Source organism: Mastigoproctus giganteus, chromosome 7 (assembly GCF_048544385.1).
Source record: "Mastigoproctus giganteus isolate SK-2022 chromosome 7, ASM4854438v1, whole genome shotgun sequence".
Taxonomy (NCBI): domain Eukaryota; kingdom Metazoa; phylum Arthropoda; class Arachnida; order Uropygi; family Thelyphonidae; genus Mastigoproctus; species Mastigoproctus giganteus.
This window is the reverse complement of record NC_143581.1, coordinates 205,297,720-205,311,774: the sequence shown is the minus strand read 5'-3', so window position 1 is coordinate 205,311,774 and position 14,055 is coordinate 205,297,720. Positions and strand designations below refer to the sequence as shown.

Sequence of the window (14,055 nt, the reverse complement as noted above, 5' to 3'; positions counted from 1 at the left end):
TTGAAAAATACCATCAGAGACTCTGAAGCCTACCCGAAGCAAAGCTGAACAGAGGGAACAAAGTTAAAACCATAAACACCTATTCAGCCCCAGTGCTAACATACTCCTTTGGGGGTCATAGATTGGACTAACACCAAGCTGGAGGATATCATAAGAAAGAAGAGGACAATGATGACCAAGAGCCAGCAGCACCACCTGAAGTCTTCTGTCGAGAAGCTTACAATAGCTCAGAAAGAGGGAGGAAGGGCCTGATAGACCTCATCGAACAACAGAAAATAGCAATAGCTAACCTGAAGGATTACTTCCAGAAAAAAAACACAGCAGCAGTACTCTACCAGGCCATAAGAAAGATAGACAAACGACATACCCCACTCAACCTAAGCGAGGAATTCCCTCCCATCCAGACAGCACAAATGAAGCTAGAAAGATGGGCAAAGAAGACACTTCATGGCAGACACTACAATGACCTCCATCAAGCTCACATAGATAAAATGGCCTCAAATGCGCTTGAAGTGGTGGAACCCATGTTTAGTCTCTAGAGCTAAGTTCCGGCCAACCCTTCCTTATCTCTTGCATCATGCAGTATGATTGATTTTTGAGGTTATGATGAATGTCGTGGCGAGATCCAATATTCCTTACATTTCGAGGGTACAGCTCTAAAACGGTGTTCGCAGGCCGGCCGCTAGATAGTACACCGGACCAAACCTATTGGTAGCTCCCTAGGAGGCTTCCGGATCAGCTAGTGTATAATCTTGCTACCTCTACTCTGCCAGATAGTGACTGGAGGGAGTCCGAGTAGTGTGTACGCGGGGAGCATTGTCGAGGCCACGTTATGTCAAGGATCTGGGTATATTCTTACCACATGTACGCCATATCCAAAAATTTCATTACTTCATACAGCATGTCCCACCCACTTTTTCTTACTATTGAATACACCATGAATTGTCAAACTAATAGAGCAAGCTTATCTGCGAAAAGACCTAAACCTCCCAAGGACTTCCTAATTCATTTAACAAATACAAAGGGTACTAGGAAAGTTTTGCAATATGACGCAACAATGAATCACAGGAAGCTGCTTGTTGCTGCATGTTGAGACATGTTCATACGTGCATAGTAGCTGCCGCGCCAAGTTGATGGGCTCAGTTATTCATTAGTAGTGAGAGTGTAAAGTGCTTGCGATGGCATCGTGGTCACAAAATGAGATAAGGACAGTTTTGCAGTATAATTTCGTGCGTGGTTTAACCATAGACCAGTGCTTAGAAGAAATGACTCTTGCGCTAGATGATGATTGTCCACATCGTACAACGATATTCAGGTGGTATAGTGAATTCCAAAGGGGAAATTTCACTCTGGAGGATTCTGAGAGGCCGGGAAGGCCACGAACGTCAGTTACGGAGGAAAATGTTACTGCTGTGAGGAAAATGCTTGACGAAAACAGGCGAGTGACCTACCAACAGATAGAGGATACTTTGGGCCTAAATGCACCAGCAATTCGTTCGATTCTGCAAGATCATTTGCACGTGAAGAAACTTTGTTCTCTCTGGGTGCCGCATCAACTGACTGAAGAGCAGATGACACGAAGTGTGACTTGGTGCCGGGAGATGTTAAAAAAGTTTGATAAGGGACAATCTCGGTATGTGAACAACATCGTGACAGGTGACGAGACTTGGCTGTACTATTAGGATCTGCCGACCAAGGCTCAAAACAAAGTTTGGGTCTTTGATGATGACGACACACCCGTAATTGTCAGAAAATCCCGATCTGTAAAGAAGAAAATGATAGCTGTATTTTTCAAATCGAGTGGAATTGTGGAACGTGTCGTTTTGGACACGCAGAAGACAGTCACAGCTAAGTGGTATACTGAACAATGCCTGCCTAAAGTCATTGGATCTATGAAGAACCTGCGGCCAAAGTCAAGAATGGACACCTGGTACCTCCATCACGATAAATGCTCTAGCTCACCGCGCCAAAGCCTGCACCGAATATTTGACCACGACAGGACTGAAACTTCTCGAGCACCCTCCCTACAGTACAGACCTTGCTCCCTGCGACTTTGCACTGTTCCCGCATGTGAAAATGAAGCTAAAAGGGAGGCGGTTTTCCAGTGATGAGGACCTTCTACGGGCTTGGGACAACGAGTGTGTTTTACTCCCTAGTGAAACTTGGCAGAACTGGTTTAAAGATTGGTTTCGGAGGATGGAGAGGTGTATTGAATGTAGAGGAAATTACTTTGAAAAAATTAAATAAACAAAGCTGTATTGCAAAACTTTCCTAGTACCCTTTGTATACTTGGTCTCAATTCCAATCTCAACGATGTCCTTTTCCACTTGCAGTCTTCCAAACCCCATGTACTTTTTCTGACTGAATCTCAGTTATCAGTTGATTCAACTACTGCTCATCTCAGATGTCCAAATTATTTGCTGTATGATTCCTTTCGCTTCAAAGGTGGTACTTGTGCATATGTCCATTCTGATATTCCCTGTCAGAGACTTGGCAATTTGGAATCTCCTCTCTTTGATCTTCTCTGGCTTAAAATCTCTCTACCTCATTGTGTCAAATTCATCTGTTGTCTCTACCGTTCTCCCAACTCCACTAATCACTTGGTGCTCTTTGACTTCCTCTCTTTGCAACTTGACTTTCTCCAGTCCAACTTTCCTAACAGTGAGGTAATTTTCCTTGGTGATTTTAACGTTCACAACTCCAGCTGGCTTCCGTTTTCTAGTTACACCGACCCAGCAGGTCGAGATGCTGAGGCTTTTGCAATTACTAACGACCTAGCACAGATTGTTCATTTACCTACAAGAATACCGGACAATCCTAATCATACAGCCAATACGCTTGATCTTTTTCTCACAAACAACCCTTCTAAGTACAAGGTCGAAGTGAGAGGCCTTTAGGCATTTCAGATCACAACTTGGTGATTGTCTCTTCTCCAATGGAACCTTTATCTCGTGGCTATTCCCAACCTTGTGTTGTTTGGCATTACAAGAATGCAAAATCGGATGACCTGCGAGACTTCTTTTCTTCTTTTCCTTGGTCTGATTACTGTTTCAAAACTTCTGATGTCAACGTTTGCTCAGATCGTGTCAGTGAAATTATTCTTGCAGGAATGGAATCCTTTATCCCACACTCCACTTTAAAATCTCGTCCTTTATCTAAACCTTGGTTTTCCAACAAATGTGCTAAGGCTGTCCAAGAGAAGAATGTTGCATATTGTAATTGGCTTGTTTCTAATTCTTCAGTTTCATTTTCTGCCTACACCAAAGCTCGCAACAATTGTAAAGCAGTTATTAATCAGTCCAAACTAGAGTTTGAATAGGCTAAGAGTAGAAAACTTGCTTCTTGCCCTAATGGTAGCCGAGCATTCTGGTCTCTTGCCAAAGCTATTGGCCGCAACTTTTGTCCATCTCTGCTCCCACCTCTGTCCAAACCAGATGGTTCTGTTGTCACTTCAGCCAAGGATAAAGCTGACCTGCTAGCATCCCATTTTTCTTCCAGCTCATGTATTAATGATCTTGGTAAAACACCTCCCACCATTCCTAACACGCTCCATTCAATGCCTCCTGTGGTCTTCCGTCAAAAGGATATCAGAAGGATTTTGATGAATCTTGATGCTAAGAAAGCGCCAGGTCCTGATGGTATTTCTCCACTTGTTCTCAAAACCTGTGCTCCTGAACTTACTCCTATTCTTTGCCGCCTTTTTTCACTTTCTTATTCCAAAGGTGTTTTTCCTTCTGCTTGGAAATTTGCTCATATCCAGCCAGTTCCTAAAAAGGGTGACAAATCCCTCCCATCCAATTATCGTCCCATTGCAATTATTTCTACTCTTTCTAAAGTAATGGAGAAATCAATTAACCGGCAACTCTTAAACTACCTAGAAACCTTCCTTCTGATCAACGATCGCCAGTATGGATTCCGTCAGTGTCGATCCACTGGTGATATTCTGGCTTATGTTACCCATTTATGGACTAATTCAATGGAAAGGTTCAGTGAAACACAAGTAGTTGCTCTTGACATCTCAAAGGCTTTTGATCGTGTTTGGCATAAAGGTCTTCTAAACAAGCTTCCATCTTATGGTTTGCCAACTGTTTTTAGTAATTGGTTATCCAGTTTTCTCTCTGATCGCTCACTGAGGGTGATGGTAGATGGCTCTCTGTCTTCTAACTTCTCCACTAATGCCGGTGTCCCCCCAAGGTTCAGTTCTTTCCCCCACTCTTTTCCTCTTGTATATCAATGACCTTCTTCCATTGACTGGAAATCCTATCCATAGTTTTGCCGATGATAGCACATTGCATTCAACTTTCCATTTTGAGAAACCTTGTCCTGCTCAATCAGCTTCAAGTTTTCGAAAATCTGCTGCCAATTCCTTAAATGCCGATCTTCAGGTAATTGTCCAGTGGGGCAAAGACAACTTAGTTGATTTCAACCCTTCTAAAACTCAGTCTTGTCTTATATCTCGCAAAAAGGATTCTTCTGCTCCTATGCTTATCTTTAGTGACACTCCGATTTCTAGGCAAAATGATATATCTCTTTTGGGTATTACCCTGACTTCTAATCTCTCTTGGCACAAGCACATTACAAATATTGCTTCCTCTGCATCTAAAAAACTTGATTTTCTCTTTCGCTCTCGGCGTTACTTTTCTTATAAACAGCTGCTCACTCTGTATAAATCGCAAATCCGCCCTGCCATGGAATATTGTTCCCACATCTGGGGTGGTGCCCCCAAAACCTCTCTCAGGCTTCTTGATTCCATTCAGAAGAGGGCAGTTAGGTTAATTAATGATTCATCTCTAACAGAGTCTCTCCACTCACTTTCTCATAGACGTACTGTTTCTGCTGCATGCCTCTTCTACAGATCCATGGGCACTGTTCTTCTGAATTGGCTTCTATAATTCCCGCTCTCTCTTTCAAAACAGTCCGAACACGTGCCGCCACCAGTCAACATCCATTTACTGTCCAGCTTCAAACCCACAGAACTAACTTTTCATCTTCCTCATTTATTCATTCAACTGCCGTTTTCTGGAACAACCTTCCTTCATACATATTTCCTGAAAATTACAATCTACAGAAGTTCAAGTCCAATGTCAACAAATATCTTCTTTCGTCTTTTCAACCTCCAACCCAAGCACGGTACTAAGTACTATAGGTTCTAATACCTCTCGTGTTTGGGGTTCTCATAAAAAAAAAAAAAAAAAAATGCATGGCTCACGAGTGGACATTTTTCCCCAAGACTGAAGGATTCATGTTCGTCATCCAAGACCAGGTAATCAACAATAGAAACTATAGAAAATACATTGCCAAGGAGTCCAGGTGTCAGATGACACATGTAGGTGTCATGCCAGCTAGCTTCAAAAATGATCCAACACATCACTGCAGGACACAAGGTGATCATCCAGATTGAGTACACTCATAAGGCCTGACTAGGTAGCCAAGATAATAAATCAGAAGCTAGCAAGGAAATACCATTGATCAAGGAAAGTGTACTTTATTACAAGTACGAACCCCGGGCAGTACTAGAGACTCCAACCCACAGGCTGTATTGGGACTGCACCATAATATCAGACAAGACAATCCCGCACAACAGACTGGACATAACCCTTGATGACAAGAAGGAAAAGGCTACCTATCTGATTGACATAGCGGTGCCCAACACTGGCAATCTCCAGAAAACCCATGAGGAAAAGATCAGGAAGTACACTAACCTAAGACAGGAGATCAAAGAGGTGTGGTATATGCAACATGTAATGACCACCCCGATCACAGTATCAACCACCGGTGTGGTGCTAAAGACCCTACATAACAGATCTCCCAGACAACATCGACAAAGATCTCCTAAAAGTCGCAATCCTGAACACCTGTAGGATAGTCAGGGAGTTCCTTAACCAACATTTCAACAGCTAGTTGAACCAGACATAACCTCCCTGTGTACTTGGTAGCAGTACACATCATGGGGTAGAACCCCCCCCCCAAATCAGAGAGAAATGATAATATAAGAGCTACAATAATAGTTAAAGAGCAAAACACAATGACTTTTATGTGTAAAGCGAGAAAATTTTGTTTCTGTGCATCCCCACAAATATTTCTGTCATTTATCCAATCAGTGCTTGCTAACAAACATAATATTCAGCTACAATATATGATATATGGATAACCTCTGTGAGGTATGAAAAAAAGAAATAATAATTGCCAGATTTTAATTAAATTACGTCTGGTTGACAATTCATTCTAAAAGAGCAAAATATAAAATTTAATGAAAATCCATCTGCTGAAAGTTATTACCTGCTAACTGATGGAAAAAGAAGTATGCTGGATTTCTGTTGGTCAGTTAAATTTTAATGAAATTTGGGTTTGCATGAAAAACCTTTCTAATCTAAAAAAAGCCAAATATAAAATTTTATGAAAATCCATCCACCAAGAGTCTAGCTGAAGAAGATAGGCACTTTTTATGCATGTATGCCAGCGGATCTAATAATGATATACTAGATGACATTAGTTACTTTAAATCAGTGTCTCAACCTTATTTTTTTTCTTCATCGCCTTCTGATTTTCATTTACCCCGTGGATCCACCACATAGTTGCTGTTAGATGGGAAAAAAAAAAAACTTTATCATCTACGCTGTTTATTTATAAAATAATTTTTACTTATGATCTATTGTTCATTTATAATATATGTTCCTAAAATATATTCTGATAATTATTGTCACTTTTGTGTGATCCTTGTGGCTGGTGCAAACTAGCAAGATTTTCAACGTCTGGTTGCAATGTTGTTAGCTACAAATAAAGATCACCTCCCTTCACAACATCAATGTGGTTACGAGCTTTTGATAGCAGGTATTAATAGTAATAGCCATATAATGCAAGTAAGCCACAGGCTTTTGCTGCTCTGGCTGGTGGTGGTGGTGGGGGGGAGACATGTCGATAAGAAAATAAAATTATTTGCTTCCCTCCTCTTATCGGTAACTATCCAGTTGACCTTTGAATTTATTCAAACTGTCAAATCTACATCCTTCCTAAAATGAGGCCTCCAGACCTATACACAGTACTCAAGGCATGACTTGACCAAAGGAATAATCACCTCCTTTTCTCTGTTAGCAAAATTCCTGTATATCATTGACAAAACCCCATGACCTGCTCTTGCACCTTCCCACTCTTCCATTTCTTAAAAAACTCTCCCTCCCACTTTGAGCTGAAGTGTGGCTCTTCAGATTCTTTTTTTTTAATTAGATAAAAAATGGCTCTTCACTCAAAAAGGTTGCCTGTCTGCATTGCTCAGAAAACTTCATATCTAACTGCACAATTACTCCCAGGTCTTTTTCATTTTCTACCACCATAAGTGTAGTACCACACAGTTGGTACGTTCCTCTGGGGGTTACTTCTATCCATATGTGGTACTTTGCATTTGTGAAACTTCAGTTGCCACTTCTCAGCCCATCTGCCAAATTTTCTAGATCCTGTTGCCATTACTGTCAATAACAATCCTGCTAACCTTTGTATCATCTGCAAAATTCGACACTCAGCCTGATATACCTTCATCAATATCATTGATGAATATACAAAACCACAGTGGGCGCAACACCAAACCCTGGAGGACATCACCAATAACATTAGTCCACGAAGAGCAGCTTCCACTGATTACCACTCTGTTGTCTCTGTGTTAATCAAGTTTGACCATATCCGAGCTGTTCTTTGTCCACATTCGGTCCACGGATAATCGGGACTCTACTATATATGATATCAAAATTATTTTAATATCATATATAGTAGAGTCCCGATTATCCGACCTAATGTGGACCAAGAACAGCTCGGATATGGTCACACTTGGTTAACACAAATTTTTTTCGTATACTGACCTTGCGACAACGTTCTCCTTCCCTCTAGGATCTCCCTTATTCTTGCCATTAAAGAAGTACATGTACATACATATGTACTGTAAGTAAAAGAATACATGTATGTATGTAATTACATACTGTAATTGTGTTTATGGTGAAGGTGAAAAAAGCCCACACAACAAGTATGGTAAATTTTGGACTGGTTTACCAGTGGAACTAGTTTGCCGTGACTGCATTTGTATTATTGCTTGCTCGTTAAACAGACAGTAGGTGTTACCGGTCAGGAGTAGAAATTGAATCCCATGGGAGCTTGAACCCCTTCCCAAAGTGGAGGGGGTAACCTCACCTTTTTTCTATAGAATCATGGGTGGACTAGAGGATAATTTGTTTGTTATTACTGTACAGGAATGCCTCGTGTAGCGTGGTTAATTTGTGCCAAAAAAATACCGCACTATGCGAAACCACGCTGATCGAGGTATTATTAGTATGTATTTTAATGTAATGCATTCTGACAGTTTGATTATATGGGTCGAGTTGCAAAAATATATAGGTGTTTGTTTACTATAAATTGATGCACACGAAGTTCTTGCAAAAAAAAGAAACTAAAATGATAAAAATGAAAAATACTAGTAAGTACAAGAAATGATTTTTATTGCAGTATGTACATACCAAAAGAATATAAGTGAAGTATGTACTGTATTTTTATGTTGAAAAATAACCGATCCACTTTGCACAGTTTTTTTTTTCTTTTTATCTGCATGCATCTCTTTATAACATTGAATGTCATTTTTCAACGCCTGCCTTACTTTCATACCTCGTTCGATGTTTGGATCTAGAAGAACACTTAGCGCCATTACATTTCTTCTTACCACTCATATTTGCGTATAATGGTGTAACATTTTTAGGCCCCTCCGTAGCCAGGTGGGAAGGAGCAGCAGTGCGTAGCACATGCTTCTTGATTAGACTGGAGTTCGAGCCCGTCACCACCAAATAAGGAGGATGCGGAAAAAGTCAGGGAATGACCACCGCATATTCCCAGAGCAATATGGCCTTAGTTGCTAATGCTCTTAAAAATCAAAATAACAAACAAACGTAAGGTTTTAAAAAATAATCTTTAATAAAAATACACAGCAAAAAATATTTGTACAGCTTATGCACATTCAACGACCTCACCGCTTGGAATATAGTGTTTACTAATGTATGAATGCTAGCAGAGTCTGTATATAATGGGAGTTTCGACAACAGTCAGAATGGCATTGAATCCATAATGCATTGGCCTACGTGCTGGCATTGAATCCATAATGCATTGGGCTACATGCTGGCATTATAATACATACATATCAAATGTATTGGTGCATAATGCAGTTAATTCCTTTTCAATTTGTAAATCGCGGTATAGCGATTTGTATTGTTGCTTGCTTGGTAAACAGACAGTAGGTGTTGCCAGTCAGGACCGGTCGTGCTGTTTGAAATCACGCTATGCAAGGTATTCCTGTATTTTTATTTTTTATTTTTAAAGATACTCGCATGTGCAGAACATATTTTACAATGCCAGAACTATCCACTTGACTCTGTTCGTGATTCAATTAGTTTAAAATAATTATTGCACTTAAAACATACAGTTTCGGTCTTATTAATTTATATTTCATCAAAAAATCAAGGAAATTGAAGCTATGTTTCATTTTCCCCCACAAATTTCTTCCAACTTTAAAAGATTCATCGATAATATTATCTATGTGCCATTCATTCTGAAACTAATTATGCACCGTTCTTTATTCATTAATACACGTCATAATGCCAACCAATGAGTAAGCCGATGTTATCATCTGTTCTGTTCATGCAACAATCGGTACATCATTTGTCACGCCTACCTGTCAATCAATAACCCCCAGGGGCTCACATTTGGTGAGTATGGGCTTGGCATACCCAGGGTCCTGAGCTGGATATCATCATTCTTCCCTCTCTTGGTGATTCCTTTCTTCTCTCTCTCTCTCTCTCTCTCTCTCTCTCTCTCTCTCTCTCTCTCTCTCTCTCTCTCTCTCTCTCTCTCTCTCTCTCTCTCTCTCTCTCTCTCTCTCACACACACACAGGGTAATAAGGATTTTTTTTTTTTTTTTTGGCCGGTGCAGCATAAGCCTCAGGCTTCCTTGCACCATATGGCTAATAATATCATTCTCGACTTCTACTACAGACCGATAACATCCACCGTCTGTTTATCGAGCAAGCAACACTACAAGTGCGGCACAGCAAAGTACAGTATACTGTACTTTCACGGCTGAACTTTGCCGAAATTTTCCATTCTTGTGTGGGCTTTCTTTATCTTAGCCTATGTTTATTTACTTACATAGTATTGTACTGTATGTACAGTACTGTACATGCATCATCGTGATTACAGCATCAGGCTTTAGAAAAAAAGTATTCTGTTTTAAAGAAGTTTCTTGCTTGTTTTGCTGCAATGTTTCTCAGGTGTCTCAACAACAGTAGATCAGCAGGCATACTCTCATTCTGCTGTTCGATGTATCGCAGTGCTGTCTCAATCGAATTTAGGCCTTCCATGTGCTAAATTTTTGAGCCTTCTCCTGGACACATCATCTTCGTCTTCACTCTCTTGTTTTCCCTCACTCACTACATTTGTAATCATGTCATCAGTCATCTCCTTTGTCATCCTCATTCATCCAGTCTTGAATGTCTTCTGCCATAATAGGTTCTGAATTTGGAAGATTTTTTAGCTATATAAGCAGAAGATTATCTTCATGATCATCTTCTCCCTCAGTTTCACTGAGAATTTTTTTCCAGGACTTCATAAATGTTGATGTTTTTTACTTCTTCTCATGATTCTGCCAGTCAGTAAATGACATCTTTCACGTTTATGTTTTTAAGGCTTTCAGCAGTCATCTATAGTTCCATTTCAGTCTCCAGGACACTTTGATCTAGTGGCTGGATTAGAGACGTTATATTGGGGGGTAAAAAAAGTTTTAATGTCACCAGAGACTAGTTCAGTTTCATGTTGATGAGATGGTGTCTTGTCCAGAAGTAACAATGCTTTTCTGGGAGTTTCTTTTCTGCCAAAAATTTCTTTGTTGCAGGAACGAAGTCTTCATGGAACCATTTTTCAACAAGTATGAATCCATCCATGCATTTGATTGGTTAGCATACTTACAAGGAAGACTTTCCACATGTACATGTTTGAAGGCTCTTGGTTTCTTAACCTTTCTAGTAAGTAACAACTTATGCCTTGACTTCCTGAAGCATTTGAACATGCCAACACTGTCAGTCTCTCCTTACTATGTTTAAAACCGGGCACTGCTTTTTCTTCTTGTGATTCGAGTTTTTTGGTCAGACGCATTCGATAATTTAAACCTGTTTCATCACAGTTGTAAACTTGATCCAAACTTTAAACCTTCCTCCTCTATGACTTCTGCCAACTCTTTGGTAAAAGACTGCACTTCTTCCTGACAAGCAGATAATTTTTCTCCAGCGATGTTCAGCTGTCTTACTCCATACCTCTTTTTCCATCTATCTAACCATCCCACGCTAGCCGTAAATTCTTAATCACCATCACGAAAATTTTTCTGAAATTGTAGAGCTTTTGCTTGTAGAATCGGGCTTACTTTCTGTCTTATTTGTGTGAATCACAAAAAGTGCTTCAGATGTTTGTTCAAACTCTCCCTTTTTCATTGTTTTTCTTATGTGCTGATCACTTTTCTCAGACAATCTTTGTGAATGCCATTATTCAATGTTCTATCGATTTCTCACCCAATCTACAGTCACTTCACCTACACCGGCGCCTCCGTAGCCAGGTGGGAAGGAGCAGCAGTGCGTAGCACACGCTTCTTGATCTAGACCGGGGTTCGAGCCCGTCACCACCAAATACGAAGGACGCGGAAAGGTCAGGGAATGACCACCGCATATCCCGGAGCAATATGGCCTTAGTTGCTAATGCTCCTAAAAACCAAATAACAACAAATAACAACTTCACCTACACCTCGCTCTCTAGCCAGCTTTTTAATTGTTTCGCCCTCCTCTACTCGTGTGGTAGCATCAAACTTAATCTCTAATGAAACCACGACACGTTTCCGTTTTATACTCATCATACATAAAATAAAAATAAAGAAGCCACACGGAACCGATAAACTAGTGGTAGGCCTGACATATCCGAGTGGTCAGGGGCGAGAGTGCACTGCACGCATTCCTTGAGTGGCCCATGACTACTAAATATGATAAATATTTGTATTGACGATTTATTGTAAACTCTACCAACCTGATTGTCGTACTGGAATATAACCAAAAAGTTAAATTTTTTTTTTTTTAGCCTGAACGAGATGTGAACCCGACAGATAAAACTGTTGAAGTTTCGTGGCGAGTGGGTGGAGGGAGATGAGTCATCGAAATTCTGTGAATCAGCACAGCACAATTTGTTCTCATCACAGTTTCACTCATCATACATACGAACGCAAACAACTCTTTAAGGCATCACTTAGCCTTTATGTAAAAATTGAGCTAAGAGCTAGCTCAGATAACACGGAACCTCAGAAAATCGGGTCTTGGATAATCAGGACTCCACTGTACTTGGAAATTATCACACAGTGTTTCAAAGTAGTCTAGTGATTTGTACTTGTGCATTGTCTTCAAGTGTTTCTGCAGTTTACACATGTTTTAATTTGAAAGTGCAGTCATACATGCTAGACACGTTGGCATCTTACTATCCTGTGATAATGGAATAAAACCACGAGCAAGATACTTAGTGGATTATGGCCGATATTTTATTTTGCCATACTAGCTATGTTAATCTGATATTAAAAAAGAAACTGACCAACTATATTATAATAATAATAATTAATTATTGACACATTGAGAAATATATAACTACGATATAATTGTGTGATATGAGCAGCATTTGTCAAACATTTTTAGTCATGGAACCATTTTTTACCTTATAATATATTTACAGAACACATTCTTTTGTGGCTATTTGGTTTGTGAAGTAAAAAATACATAATTAATGCTCAAATATATTCTATTTTCGAAAACAAAAAATCTGTTCAAAATCTGTTCTGTTATTATAAAAATCTGTTCAAAATTAACAACTGTGTTCTACATTTAAAACTTTATATGCATAAAAATGTGTTGAGTGAATATGTCATATCTAGTACATGATCTCTTAATAACCAGAAAAAATAATATTAAATTATACTCATACAAAGTGTTGCAAGTTTCAAATATACAAAATTTAAATTGTGTGTGTGGGGGGGGGGGGGGGGGTGGGGGGAGAGAAGAGAAGACTTTTATTATGATTTTTTTCACAGAACCCAGTTTTGGAAATGCTGCTACAGAGAATAAGTAGGTGTAGCAGAGTACTTATTTAAGTAATATTTAATCATATGAATCAAATATTTATTTATGATTTGACTATAGATTTTTACATAATTTTTCTAAAAAATTGCATAAATATTTTTCAATAAAGTTATATTGTTACTATACTAAAAATGAACAACATGTATGCTAACAACAAACTAGTTACAACTAACAATATTTTGATAATTGAAATACATACTTTTTATTTAAAAACTGAATCAGTTATTTAAATAGACAGTACACAACAATACACTATAAATTTGACACCACAAAATCCTTAACTGAGACCACAACAAAATCCTTTATCAAGTGGAAAAATTTTTTTCTCTTTCTTTTTTTTTCATCAAAATGTGATGCAATATAAATTATTTTGGAAAGAGTTCCTGTGAAATAAGTGCAGTAAAGTACATGTGTAAATGAAATGTTTTTCACATTTATGTTGGTAATATATCATATATTACCAACACTGACATTTATATTGATAATACATATTATAATTTATGTTGGTTGATTGTTGGTAGTAAACAGAATATCGGCAAAAATAATAATGTAAGTTGAGTTTTAAAAAAAAAAAAAAAAATTTCAAAATAACTGCGAGATTTGTAGTAATTTTCTCATTAAAATAAAAGAATATATATACAGCAGACCCTGGATTGACTGGACCTCAGGCCGTATAAACAGATGGCCAGTTAACTGAAAACACATGCATACCATTTATAGGTTGTAAATTAAATGAAAAAATATAGATACATTATATTGTATATAAATGTTTATTAAACATTTACTTCGATAAAAAATCTGTAATCTTCATATGTCTTTTGGATATAAATTTGTTTTTTGAAGAAATATCCCGCCACTTTTTCATAAGATT

The 14,055-nt window shown here is 38.7% G+C and overlaps 1 protein-coding gene across 3 annotated transcripts in view; it reads left to right on the top strand.

Annotated features, from left to right (window-relative positions):
- The window catches only part of LOC150083611 (uncharacterized), a 344,088-nt gene that overhangs the window by 169,873 nt on the left and 160,160 nt on the right, over positions 1-14,055 (top strand). The window lies entirely within an intron of this gene.